Below are 15,486 nucleotides of genomic sequence, written 5' to 3'. Positions count from 1 at the left end.
TGGTTCCCAACTTCGAGGAGTGAATGCGAGCTGATCTCTCCGTTGAAAAAATTCGCCACAGAGAGGAACGGATCTACAAAGATACAATTATTCAATCATTAGACTTCATTCTCATAGTTAGAAAAATCGACGGCAGATAGCATTACTACACATAACGAGCATTACACCGGAATAGTCTTCACTTTAGGTTCAAAACACATACATGCACTGCTTCCAGCATGGCCCAAGTCTTCTTCGACCTCCTGCTGAAATCTCTTCATTGTGACAGGGCGACGGGCCATGATCGGGTTTGGGGGAAGGAAAAGGTCTATTTGCTATTCGCGTGCATAGAAATACCTTGATAAGACAAAAATCATGGCAACTGGTAAAACCCACTTGAATCTCTTATTGCTGTGGCATGCGCGTGATTTTAGAATTTGGGCGGCAAACAACAAGTCATTCCGACATGCACCAATTCGTGAGAAGTTTCTCAGGGTATTGGTAACGAGGTGCAGGTGTGGTTTAGTTGTGTTTGCCATTTTACATGTTCATAGATAATTTTACTGTGAAAGCACAAACAAATTTTCTGGTTTTTTTTTTTGCATCTCGACTGTATCTTGATATTTTTATTTAATGCATCATAGGCGGAGGAGGCACAAATCAGTTTGCGAAGAACATATTTAGCCTAAAAATTCGTCAGAAAAGAGTCCCAGTGGAAAATATGATTTCGTTAAATGATCTATATATTTCAGGATGTGTGGGATGGGATGCCCGCATACAAGACACCCGGTCAATCATTGATCGTTTTTGCCAATCAACGTTGTCAGCAATTAATAAAAGATAATGAGATCACGAATTCCAGCCATGCTCAATTCATATTGAGAGATTTTTAGGAGAGAATTATTTAGGATTTTCATTTTTTTAATTAAAACACTTGTGACTATTGATGTCTTCAATTTATAATTTAATTAATTTTGGAGGAAAAAAGCTATAACAGAGGAAATTTGCGCATTACAATTGTATCATCGGTCCATGGGCGGAATACGGGGGGGGGGGCAGCGTCAAAGATAAAACCGACTATGATCTAATGTATTTGCTTATATATGTATTGGCATCATCATCATCATGCCTCCCTCCCACCAATCATTGACTTTCAAGTCAATCGCCGACTATGCATCGGCCCTAAAAAAATTAACTGATCTCGTTAAGTCTATATATCAATTGATTCTTCCCTTCCCCCTTAAGTGAATTTTTTTTATCGTATGAGTTGAACTCGTCCAGTTCAGTTGTCCCAGGACAGATCCCTGTGTGAGAGAGATTTCAAGCATTACATCATCACTTTTATGCTCGCACGTAATACAACACGATTTGTGACTTAGTTTTCAATATTTTATATTTGCCCATTTCGGTTGAAAATTTATCAATAGAAACTAAATCATTCTACGTAGAAAACTGTTCGACTTCGGCGAGATTATCGAACTGTTAAACGCGTTTGTCGAAGTCGCGTGAAAACGTTTCAAATTTTTAAAAATTCTTCATTGTCATACGTAAGTAAGTGTTAGTTACTTTAGTGCTATAGGATAAACTTTTTTAATTTTTTTAAAGCTTTTGCATTATCTTGATGGGAATGTGCGCGAAGACTTTGTAGGGTCAGCGAAGCTGCAACAGTAAAGAATTTAAAAATGACTGCGTTAGACGAATGTATTTGCTCTTCCTAAGGAGGGGGGGGGGGGAATTGCTTTGGAAAAATTCCGAACTTTTAAAACTCCACGATGAACATTTTTTAAACACAATTTTGACGGTGAACAGATCATCAAGATGCGCGAGAAAACTTGGGAAGGTGAAGGGATGTGCGCGAAAATTTTGGAAGGTCAAGGGAGCCGCAATCACAAAAAGTTTCAAAAAGCCTGGTGTTAGACGATTTCTGCGAGACATTTAATTCCGGAAACAAACACAAATAATGATCAACACAAGTGGCAATTCTTGGGTTTTAGATAATATAACAGCAAATTTGCTTGTTTTAATCTCCCCGTAAGACGTGAATGAACAAGTTGAACACCCCTTCAAAAAAAAAAACTCTGCTCTTTTTATTCTATTTTGTTCTTCCATAGTTTAATCCTTGCTAACTAACATCCGCAAAGCCGAAGAATCCAGAAAATTCCAATCGGTTTAAAAGGGGTAGAGGGAAATGGTGGGTGTGTGTGCGAAAGCGCGCAACCGTATTCGGTTCAGCACAACGAGTATTGAACCCTTAAAAATCGATGATGGCGGGTGTATGTGGAGGGAGCTCTTGCCATTTGTCGGCCCGGACAACGAAACCGCGCCCCACGTGCAAGTACCTCGCTAACTTCGAGCCAATGGCGATAGAGGAAACGAGAATATATTTTCGTAGCCACTGAGGTGGCAGGGTTGGCCTCGATTGGGGGTTGGGTCATAAGGTCGACCGGAGATCCGGGCTGAGCCATTATCGGAATGTTGTACGATGATGATGATGATGCCAGCGATCGATTACGGCATCCCCCCCCCCCGTTCTTTATCTGCAACTCTTTCAGCAATCCATCACCAGGTGCATTTTCTTTTCTTCTTCTTGTTTAATGCTTTCTGTTGAATGTGCGACGCAAATTTCTTACCTTACTTTTCCCACTCATTAGGACACCGATTTACATCTCTTTTTATGGTAGCTAATACGTCGGATACACAAATAATGATGTGACTGCGGGGGGGGGGGGAACAAAGAGAATATGCCGGAATAGTTTCACAGCTGCTAAGGCACTTGGTAAATCCGATGCGAAAGCAATTTTTCGAACACGTTCTCGGATTCTATTTTTCGATGTTGCATTTGTGAACATAGATGGCACAAAATACTACTATAAAGTGTCATTTAGGCCCATTAATTTTTTGCATTCAGTTCTTTTAGTTCCATGACAAGTTATGGGTCGTTTTTTCCCCTTGAATTTTTTTTTTTTGCATCACTCAAATTTAGTTTCGAAACGACCAGTAGGCTACCTACATGTTTTGCGCCACCTACGTTCAACGCATTGTCTTTAGTGTGAAGTTAAAATCTCATAAAGTGTAGTTTGTGAAGAGAAGTTTAGCGACACATGCGCACACAACTGAAATTTGTTGCTACATAGCCTACCATTAAGAAAAACGAGAAAAGTTGAGAAAGAAAAAGAAGTTGTAGAAGAAGAACTACAGAAAAAAGTAAACAGAGAATTCATTTTTCTTTTCAAAGAGCTTAAGCTCCCACCCAGTTTGTAAGCAAACCGGTCAGTCTCAGAAATCCGAAAACCATTTATTTATCTGCTTTCAATCCTTTTAACGGTAATCCCGAGATATCTCGTCAAACTTGTTCTGCTCTTATTCTGTCATTCCGAAATAACTCGTCTTCTAGAAACGCGCTGAAGCTGTTTTTACTGAAAAACATGTTTTCCATACCCCTTCCAACCAATCAACTGCCAGTGAGAGGAGTCAGCTGTTGCTCAAGGTTAGATAAGAGAAGGAGGGAGAAGATATATTTTGTAAAAACCTTCCACTGTCCACAAAATGTCTTCAAAGGAATCAAAAAGGTTCCCTCGCAAAAAAATAATAATATTCATCCTCTCAGAAAGCCCTCACACGTCATGGCAGGTGTTTTTGTATCATAGCGAGGGAAATAAAAGCGATGGGGGGGAGTCAATTTTCTTGTTGGGGGGGAAACAGTTATTAGCTCGCAATCGAAAAAAAAAATCTTGAAAATAGGTGACAATTTATGAAGGTTTTGCAATTTCAAATGTGGCACTTATAATGCGGATCAGGAAAATGTTAAAAACCCCTTAAAGGGTAAAAATCCCTTTCTACTTCAAGATGCTTTCAAACAGTATGACTCCTTCCTCGTTGGACTGATATAATAAATGCGAGATATATAAATGGTATAGTTTTAAATATTATAATATAAACTGTATGCTGTATAATCTTGAATAGGCTGTATGCAGATAGATGCTGATTTTTTTTTGGAAGGAAAGTCCATCTCTGTCTCCACAGCGACTCGAACCCCCAGACTCTCGTATGCCGGACGAGAACTTGACTCTGACTGACTGAATAGAACTTGACGGAGGTTACGGGCGTCTTATTAGGAGTGCTTGATAGAATAGGAGGAGCGTATATATGTTTGATGGTGCCGTGCGATGAATGGCGACGGCAATCAAGTAATGGCACGTAAATGACATCAAGGCCATCAGATGGCGACATATATGTAGAAAAAGATGTCCTCCCCACTTGTTAAAGCTTCGATTATCCGTGAACTGATTAACCTTTGACCATAACACCAAACATGGGCCCCGATCTGTTCCTTGCGGGATACCTTGCGGCTGGCCATGCTGGAAGAACTTTCCTGGCATCCGGGCCCGACAAACATCCCCCGACTCGCAAGCCACCTGGTCCGCTCTCGCCAGGACCGCGCCACGAAAATTTAAATTTTATGTTCAGCTTTTCTTTATCCGTGTTGTTGTGGTTGGCTTTTTCATCAGTTATGTAAGATTTTTGTGAAGGTTTATGACGTAAACAAACATTTCGAATTCGTAGAACTGGATTTTCTTCATTCTTTTACAGGCCCTACCTCAGTGGTTCTCAACCTTTGGAAGCCCGCGGCCCGGTTTCATTCATTTCTGTAAGTGGAAGGCCCGGTCAAACATATGATTAACGGAACATGAATGGGGGAAAGGAAACGGCAGATCAGTCACGGCCCAGTACCGGGCCGCAGCTCGGCGGTTGAGAAACACTGCCCTACCTCCTCCTCCCCACTATTCTCAGAGGGGAACCAACACTTGCTAAAGAAGAGGGGGGGGGGTGTTGGCTGAATTCCCGTGTTGAACGGCAGCTCCCATATACAAACGTAAAAACCAGACATTGTCCTCGGCCGATCGGCACCTGAAGATTTACCGCCAATATACAGCAGATACCGGCAAGTTGGTCCAAATATATTGGTTTTTTTTTTGCAACTGAAAGGTAAGGCCCAAGAATGATGTAACTTCGGATGCAACCACGTAATGGCATGGCTCATCGGATGGACCAGCGCTATTCCTTGTTTGTGTCCGCAGTAAATTTTATAACTGTGCAGAATGGATAACAGGAAAAGGATAACCGTTTTTTTTTCGCTTATCCGTGATCACCTTCCCCAACATTAGCCCGGTATCATCGAGGTTCTACTGTATTTCTGCCATCAATGAAACCAGTATATTTGTAGTGTAGTCAATCAGTGTAAATGCTTATTAGATTTTTCAGCACGGATAATATGAATATATACAGTGAATTTATATATTCCTACTTACAACGTTTTCCCAACGACTTATTTTCGTGGTCCTAACTCTAACAAATTCTCATTAAGACTTCCTGTTTAAAACGTTTTCTCGCTTACAACGCTTTCGCATGACGATTTTTTGAAAAACGTTATAAGCGGGATCCACTGTATTTATAGTCATTTTAAATAGATAAAATACATAAATACTTTTTTCCCAATTTTGTTATTTTAAATCATTTTTTTAATTTCAAGCGGCTTAACCGTATTTTTCGATTATCCGCGTTAACTTTCCTTACCATTAGATCGGATAATCTAGGTTCTACTGAACAAAATAAACGGAATACTGGCTATATGTAAGATGCTTATTATTATCTTTTTTTTTATGGGGGGGGGGGAATGCTACAAAAACAGAAAATAGTCTATTTGCTTCTACAGCTCAGTGGTACAGCAATAGTCCGTTACATGGTAGACCACGGTTCGAGTCCCCGTGGAGGCAGAGATGAGTTATCTTTGCAAAAAAAAAGTGAGTGCCTCTACATTTAGCCTGTATATTCCGTAGGCTATATCTTCTATTAACAAGTGGAGAGAACATCTTGCTCTACATAAATATTATAATTCAGAAGTTTAGCAGCTTTACATTAATTGCATTATGGCTTAAGACTAATTATAAGTAGTTCTCAATTAATTCTTATCAATTTATTCCTACTTTTTTCGATGCAGATGCTGATCATTTAAATTTTTTATGCTATCGGTTCTGCAGCAGAAAAAAAAAAAAAGAAAACCGAAAAAATTTGCATATTATATAAAGTTAAATGGTTCGAATCAGTGCGCATGTGTGAGAGAGAACTCGTGTCAAATTTCTCTCTCTGCGCAAGAAGTCAATTGCACGTGTATCTTTATCAACTCGAGGAAAAAAATCATGCTACCTAGATCCTGCGTCGTCAGCCCGTGGCTTCTTAATAGGTCGGCCAAGGTAAAAAACCCGAGAGGCAAACAGCACCCCAACTTCCCTACATTTTCGGCTGTTTTTTTATTTTTATTTGCACGCATATACAGTGCCGTCTTAACGCATGGCCCCACTCGGGCACGGCCCAAAGCCTCAAGTGCAGAACATGAAAATTCATACGTAGGCATTTCTAACCAGATAGGGGGTAGGGGACTCAGAAGAATAAAGACATCCGGGGGGGGGGGCATGATGCTCTTAAGACTATCCAGCCCATATACGCAAGATATCGTGCTCAAAGAACCAAAAAATGCCTTGTGCCTTGTCAAAACGTTCCTGCCAGCAGCATGTGTTCCGATATCAGCAATCGGCACGCGATGATCTTTTTGTGCAAAATGCGCATTTGGGGATGGGATAGAGAGAAATTGTCGCCAAGAGATCGCCACGGAGCTATTAAGGGTCAGTAGGCTAAGAGCGATTGGGAGGGGAGAAAGGAGTGCAAACAAATCGAAAGAAATTAAGATCGTTCGAGGGAGGGAGAAAGGAAGGTGGTCAGGCCTAATAAAGAACGAGAAAAGAACTCTTCCTTCCTCATCGTCCAACTCGATCCCGGAACGCCCGAGGCCTTCTTCCAGTCCAGGGGCGGCTGCTGCTTGTAGTTCTTTTATTTTTGTTTTTACCCCACGGCAGCAGCAACACGCTTCCACTCACTTTCGATCGCATCGTGACTTCGCGTTCCGGCTCACGGGGGTTGAGGCCGGGGTCAACCGCTGGCGCAGGGACCCGGGCCACTTTCCCACAGACAACAAAACAATGGCCACCACCACAACAACGCCCTCTAACCTATGACCCTCCCCATCACACACCCCCCCCCTCTCCGCTCCACGGCAATTTTTTTAATCTGGCGATGCCCGTTGCTCTGATCGGAATGCTATGGTCCGGCCCCGAGCATAGATACCGATAGAGTTCGCCATCCTCCATCTCTTATGATGGAGAAAAAGAGAAATAACACACCGGTTGGGTATATAACATCAGCTGCCCCTATTCAAACATGGCCCTGACTGGTGGTGATGGAGGGAAGGAGCGCTCTCAACGCCTACTTCTTGTCGAGGCTGTCCCTGAAATTTATATAAATTGAAACGGCTGTACCATTCCGAAAATGCACTGCTTTGCTCTCCGCCTACCCATCCACTGTAAATCACCCGAGATGATGCGTAAGGAAAGAAAGAAACATAGAGATAGAGGGCCCTTCCATATATATTTGTAATGTACAAGCAGCTGAATTACAAGAGAGATAAAAAAGGAAGCGGAGCAAAGGGCTCAAGACAACACCCCGTCCTTATCTCTTACAGCCCTTCTTTTTTATTTTCGACCCGTGATCCGGTCATGAGCAAGGATAATCTATTTCTGGAAATGATCGTCCCCCTGTTTGCTATTTGTTTTGACGTTTACTTCATTTTGAGACTCGAAGATACTGCCCCCCCCCCCACCCCCCCAACCCCGAGCAATACGATGAGTCGTGAGGCATATCGATGATTGAAATAGACAGACATGTGAAAATACTATTGCATCAACACGTTTCCAATAATATTCACTGGTATCGGTAAACGCAAGAAAATCGTCGATTCAATCGCTTCCGTTATGTTTAGACCGTGAGCCTGAAGGATAATTGAGATTAAACCGCTTACAACTTCGTCTTTTGTGAGATCTTCATTTTAAGCAAAACAGGGCCCTAATTGCCTTAAAGTGATGTTTGAACACTGGTTTGACGGTTGCACAGTCGCATCAGAATTAAACGATTATAAGATGTGGCTCAAAATGCCATCCGAAAGACTACCACTGTGACGTGTAACCTACACTACTGCTATTAAACCGTACGTGAACCTCGTACACATTCCTCTGTGGAATATCTAAAGAATCGGCATAAGCAGGAACGTGTTGTGTGCATGTGTGTGTATACATGGCCCTAGCGTATTTATATTGCCAGAGTAATGATTGTTTTTCGTCTTCTTGCATGTTCTGCTCCCCCCCCCTCCCCGGTCTACCATATTTTGATGTAAAAATGGCAAATGTTTGAATTTTCATGTTTCGTAAATCGTGTTATAGATCTGACTGTTCCTAGCGGAGATATGTTTCAACATGAGAGACTGGCTCACATTCGTGGCTAGAAGTTGGAAAACCGCAGAAAACCAACTTCAGACGACTACCACTGTGCTATTAACGGGGTTCCAGCCTGGATCTTCATGATGAGAATCTATAATCTACACCGGTGAACTGTTGCGTTCACTGACGGAAACTTGAAAAAAAAAGAAAAGAAAAAAATTGTATCTATGTACACTCTATACCTTTAAGTGCTCATTTCTTTGCTAGTTTGCACACTAGCGGCCTCGCGGCTCTTTTTCGTAATGAAATTGTTTAACGCTATATCTCAGGACGTGCAAGATTAACATTGATCTGGTTGAGACAAATCACACAGACTCCTTCTTCAGGTTTAGTTGCATTACACTGTAAGGAGTCTAAATTTATCTAAGGTAAATACTTTACAGGCTGCTATTCACGTTTAAACTGCGACAGTTTTTTACTAGCACTAAATAATGCCCGGGGGGGGGGGGTTTCTGCGTAGGCCTGCTCAGCGCATTAAAGAAGTGACAAACCATTGTAGAGGGGAAAACATGTTGAGAAACACACAGCTGAAATCCACGGACATTGAAAGTAAACGTTCAAGAAGTCATTGTCGAAGCAGAGGAATTATTGTTGTTCGACAGTTTTTCGGCCTATAGTCTAATGTTAAACTTATCTCGATACAACGATATCCTTTACTATGATCAAAGGCGTAAGTGGGAGAAGGGGGCCGCCCCCTCCCCCAAGCCAGCCAAAAATTAGAAAGAAGTAATATTACGGTAAAAATTAATATATGGAAATGAAATACCTTTTATATACTATTTTAACCAATTTCTGTCAATTTAAATGTTTTTTGAAGGGTAGTAAGTCAAAATTTCTTGGGAAGATATTTTTTGTGCCCCGCCTCCAAAGGTAAATCTTTTGTACGCCTCTGACTACGATAAACTCCTCTATAACGATATTGTTTGAGGAGCTTGAAAAATACGTCAAAAGTTTTTGTTCTTTCAAAATAACATGGGTATTTTGCACCAACAACCCTCCGAAAGTATTAATGAAGTTGCCGCGTGAAGCTACTTTCTGTGTAGTATAAAAATGTATTGTGAGGGAAGTCACTTCACAGGGCGAAACAACCAACTGAATTTTATTCATCAACTAATCAATTACAATTTTTTTGCTGCCGAATAAATGCTTTGTATTTTATATGGTGGTACTAACAACGCCAATTCAGAACAGATGCCAACAACAGCATAAATTAGGCGGCACTTGATGATAATGCTAGCTCTCGATGTAACGATAATCCCTCTACAACGATATTTTCTCTTGGTTCGCACAGTATCGTTGTATCGGGGTTTCACTGTATTCGCAAGAAATTCACCAAAATTATAACAATATCGTAATGTGGAGAACGATAATTTTTTTTCGCGTTGTTCATTAAGCCTCGGTTTGGAGCGCAATAGATGATGACGTCACTGAAACTACATCTCACATAATGTGAACAGCGTGAATAACAATTATAAAGATAATTTATTAACCAGCGAAATCGGAGCTAATTCAAAAGGAATTTCGTTGGAATTATCCATTGTAACCGCGAAGTAGATTATCGAGTCGACGGAAGAAGACCGAACTTGTTTTTTCAAGGTAGTTTGCGGTAATGTAAATAATCTGGCGGAATAAAATACGATTCTAAACTGTATGATTGGTTCGCGGGTGTGATACGGTTCTTCTTTTCCTATTTATTCGTGAAGAAAGAGATAAATGAATTCGATTCACACGAAACATTTTTCTAAACCGTCAGGTGGCGTCCAGTTTCTGTGAATGAACATCCGGGTAGGATTAATTAAAATATCGCCTGTAATTTACTTCTTTTTCTTTGGCCGCCATAATAACCGTTCACCGAATGAATATGCCGAAAAAGGCGTTCTTCCTGTCCAATTCCAGACAAGGACCGAAACACGAAAGAAGTTTCCACCATCACTTTTTTTTTTCGCGAAGGGCACTTTCGTAATTCTTACTTTCGTGGGTCCTTTTAGGAATTTCAAATGTCTCGCGGCACCCCTGAGTGATCTCGAAGCACTTCGGCGGCACCCCGATGTTGATTGAGAATAACATCTCTATCGTAATGTTCAATGGGATTTTATCCCTTGTTTCACCCGTGACCAATCTGATGGCACCCTTACAGAAAACTGGATCGAAATCACTGGTATAGATGGATACATTACGATTGAATTCGTAGTCATTTCTTTATCATATAGGTCTACATTCCGATGTGAATTTCTCGTGAATTTATTCTGGAAGAGTGACGTTCCGCATCTCGCTATTTGATTCGCTTAACGTTCGCACTTGCCGGTACTTGTTTTGGTACTTGCCGGCGTTTTTGAGGTACATGTGAAATTTAGTAACAGCGGTAACGCCCTAGTATCCTAGATAGTAAGGGGAATTCAAGTATTACGTAAGCAGATTTTCAGCTATTTTTGACCCCCCCCCTCTTGTCAGCAAAAGTCAGCAAAACACTGACCCCCTCCCCCCCCCCTTTCAGCAAATTTTCGTCAGCAGCTTAGAATATTTCATATCTTCAAAAAGGGGTGGTTGATGACGTAACAAACCTTCAACCCCCCCCCCTCCCCCCGCTGTCATTAAAAGTCAGCAAATCCAAAACCCCCTCCGCCCTCGATGCTGACGTAATACTTTAATGACCCCTAAGATGCTCGTCTACCACCGTGAAGATTGACATCAGGTCGCAGGCTCGAACCAGAGGAAGAATGTAGAACGATTTTTGAATTCAGATTTCTCTTCGAATATTGTACTTAGAAACGTGGAATTTTTTTTCGTTGGCATCAGGAGAAACAGGACAACAACTTTTTAATTTGGTTTTTAAGCACAGGGTGTCCGTATGAAAAGTCAACTTTTTTATTTTAATAACTATACAACCCCTTGCAACATGAATAACGTATCTGAAATTCCTGAATTTTCAAATTTGTATTCCGCAAGAATGACTTTAATATCCGTCCCCGTTTCCTTGCTATCATCCCATTTTGAAAACCGTCAGTCGGTTGTGGGACACTCTGTACCTACAGGGTGATCAGCGAATAAGCCCTTATTTCAAAATTAAATATCTCTACAACAAAGATCAATAGAATTATGCGGTAAACGGTACGTTTATTAGCAAAACTGAAATAGAAACGGAGCTATTACAGAAATTTCGAAAATTTAGTTACAAAAACTGTTAACAGATGGCGCTTTGCGCTGAAAACTCTTTCTCTGAAAGGAGTCTGAAACAAAAAAAATAATAAAGTCAAGCAGTCTTTGCAATCAGAACACAATTTTTTCAAAATGTTCACCGTTCGTAAAAATGAGGTGGCGTAAACGAACAATGAAATTTGACATCACGTCTTGCAATGTCTCAACGGAAATGGAATCATCTTGCATGAACCAGTCGATACCTGGTCGATCTTCCAACGCTAGATGTGTGCTGACAAATTGTTCCAAAATTGTAACGTAACGTTCAGTAGTAATCGTTTCTCGCACGAAGAAGGGGCCGATAATGCCTCTGGCGCATACCGCAGCCCATGCAGTGACTTTAGGCGAATGCAGTGGTTTCTCTTCACACAAATGAGGATTTTCGGAACCCCAAAATCTCCAGTTTTGTTTATTTACGAATCCATTCAAGTGAAAATGTGCTTCCATCTGTGAACCAGATGCAGCCCACATCAAATACTTCGTTGTCGATCATTGTGAGAATCTGATTCGCAAAGTCAACCCTTTGTCGAACAGCTTTCATGGGTATGGCCTGATGATTTTGGATTTTGTATGGAAACATCCGTAGGGTATTTCTCAATATTTTTTGCGTGCTTGTGTACTTCAAACCAGTCTCTGAAACCATTCTTCGGATGCTTTTCCTAGGATTTTGCTGAACAATTCCAGAAACTTTGGCTGGAGATCGGCTCGCATTTGCGCCTCAAAGTTGGGAACCACAGAAAACCAACTTCAGCCGACCACCACTGTGGTGACGGTGGGGTTCGAACCCGGGTCCCCGCGATGCGAGTCCGTCATTATGACCACTCGACCACCACAGCGGCAGAAACTTTGGCTGTATTTTTAGGAGTGACTACAGTTTGCCTAGGCCCAACATTTCCCTTTCGATCATCATCCACGCTGCCAGTCCGTTTGAATTTGGCGAAGAGCATGCGAATGGTTTTCGTATCGGGTCCAACTGGAACATTGAATCGGTTTTGAAAACTGCGCCTTGTTGCCGTAGGACTGTGTTCTAATCTGTGATATTCCAGTACCAAAAAACACGTTGTTCAATGGAATACATTATTTCAATTTCTACACGCTAGCCTCTTTTCACTATCCAACAGTCGTACTGATCGCTAGAGATATTTAATTTTGAAATAAGGGCTTATTCGCTGATCACAATGTATTAATGGACACTCCCCATTAGCGGACAAAATTTTCGGTCCTAAGGTTGTCCGTTATCGGGAGGTTCCACTATAATGCGTGGGTTTTACTTTTTACTCATTATATTTCGTTTATTTCAATGCCAATGCCGGGGAGAGCATAATGACTGATACATAAAATAATATTAAAATATATCTGAAAAGAAAATGTCTTGACTAGAAATTATTTAATGCAGTGGATCCCGCCTATAACATTTTGATAAAAACCGTCATGAAAACTCCACTCTGTAAGTGGGAAAACGCTTTAAACGGGAAATCTTAATGAGAATAAGTTAGAGTTGCAAAAATGCGTTTTTTCAAACGTCTTTGAGGACAGGGAAATAAATCAGTTTCGGGAGTATAAAGTCGCCAAGGAAACAGTAATAATAGTAGGCTTGTATAAGAATGTTTGTGAAGGAGGTCCGGGATTTTATTTCTGTGAAAAGGCAAATACCATTACAGCAGCACGTATGTCTCCTTTCACATACGGAGACGAAAACAAAAATGAAGTAAAAAAAGAAGAACAAGAAGAAGAAGAAAAAAAGCGAGTAATCGTTGCATAGGTAAAAAAAAATGTGAAAAAAGAAGGGGAACTAAGTACAATGGTGTAAAATGTGATCCGGGTTGCGAGCAATAACCATCTGACTGAAGGAATGATAAAGGGTTTGCGTAACCGGTGCCACGAGAAAGCGAGAGTGGTGCCTAAAATAAAATAAAATAATAATAATAATAGAAGAAGAGAGAACGTCCTCATGGAGGAGGGCGTTCTTCGGTGGGTTCGTCTACAAGACCGAATACAAGAGAAGATTATTACAGAGACGTTGGTAATCTTGTACGAACAACCTACCCCTTTGCAAGACGTGAAAAAATGCTTCAACAGCTTCTTCTCCTCCAGAGGATGCCAATCCCTGGCTGCATCGCTCTCTCTTGGCTTGGCGATTATACCCACCGTTAATCTTTCATAAAAAAGTCGAAAACATAATTCTTTAGTTTCGTTCGCATCAACGACAATGAAATTGAATAAAAATTAAACGTATTTGTGGAAAAATTCAGCAATAAAAAAAAAAACTTCAAATGAGATTTTGTCCAAAATGTATTCAAAAAATTCTACGAAGTTGTAAAAATGATGATGGATTTTGAAAATGCGGTTTTTTTAAACGATGGAGAAATTCACAACTCAGTTCTCAAATAGCTGTTTATTCGTGTAATTGCATTGAAAAACTCTTGTGTTTTTCTAAAAATTTGCTCGTTTCTTTGGTAGGTGTCCTCCGATGGTGAAGAGCTTTCATATTCAACTAATTTAACTGTCCAGCAAGTTACTTTGTTTACACTGCACCTTTAGAATTTAAGAACCTGTTACTTTAGATCAGCGGTTCTCAACCGGTACTCCGTGTGCACTCCCCAGGGGCTCCGCGGCTGCTCGAGGAAAATGAAAAAAAAGTAAATTAGAAAAAAAAATTAAAATAACAAAATAAATCAGTAACTTTGATGAATAAATTAAAAATAGGCCAATGGGGCTCCTCCATAGAAATTATATACCAGAAAGGGCTCCGCGAGTCAAAAAAGGTTGAGAACCGCTGCTTTAGATATTAACCACTGAACACAGGTTCTCAACCTCTAATTCCAGGGCCAAACCTTAAAGGAAGAATTTTTAACTTCCGGTAAGAAGTCCCATCCAAGATAGCTATACAGTCTCCCACGAAGAAATTTTAAAATTACTTCATTTAAATTGGAATGTTGTGACTAGACCTATTTGTTGCACAATTTGCGAATCTGCTCCTGCGGGCAACCTGTAACATCTTCACGGACCATAGAATTGAAGTCTCTAGTCCTTTAATAAGGCATTTTCAACCCGTTGCTCAGGAGCACCGTGGTGCTCCCTGAAGCACCCAAAATGCGCAATGCTCGTGTCCGATTTCATGCTCGCGAATGAGCACGATCTTGATTAACGTTTCAATTAAACACCCTGGAGGAATTGTGCATTCAAGGATTGAAATCACAGTCATTTCACGCATTCCTGTGCTAAACTTGCTGTAAAGGTGCTCTTCTTTTGATGATGGGTACAGGCAGCGCGACTGGAAAAAGTTTGAAGACTCTGCCCTCAGAATAATAATAATGATAGTAAATTAAAAAAAGACGCGGATTCGATTCACGTGGGCGGAACAGTAGTGGTCGGTTGAAGTTCGTCTGTTGTGGTTTTACAAACGGGATGGCCTCCCTTCTAGCTCGCTCTCCACAGCGAGCTTGGTCCACAGACCTGAGCAAATACAAAATTATTATAAAGGCATTATGGAAATAATGAAATATTGGTATTGAATGCTTCAGCACCCGAAGCATTTAGTTGCAATTCGGAAGATGGACTAAAGCACTTCGAACACATTTTAATTCAACACACAAAATTTCTGATTTCAGATTCGTATTGAGAACATACGCAAACATTTTTATGTGCATATTTTAAATAATAGTTTTCAAAAATCTTAAAAATGTGGTTGTTATCTTAGATGAATAAAAGTTTACGTGATAGATATTAAAAGCACGACGAAAACAAAAGAAAAAATTTGTTACAGTCGATTTTTTCGGTAATTTACGGACGACTTGTTAACGGAAATCTTGGTTGAAAAAGATTCTTCATTTTCTTGTAAATAATGATTCTATTCATGAAATCAATTGCCGAGAATTATTTCAAAAAACAAAAACAAAGAGAAACGAGAACGATTATTATTATTCAT

This window comes from Pholcus phalangioides, unplaced genomic scaffold (assembly GCF_987345545.1).
Source record: "Pholcus phalangioides strain wild (caught in Gottingen) unplaced genomic scaffold, Ppha-v1.0 ptg000042l_1, whole genome shotgun sequence".
NCBI classification, from domain to species: Eukaryota; Metazoa; Arthropoda; class Arachnida; order Araneae; family Pholcidae; genus Pholcus; species Pholcus phalangioides.
Note: the sequence above shows the minus strand (reverse complement) of the source record.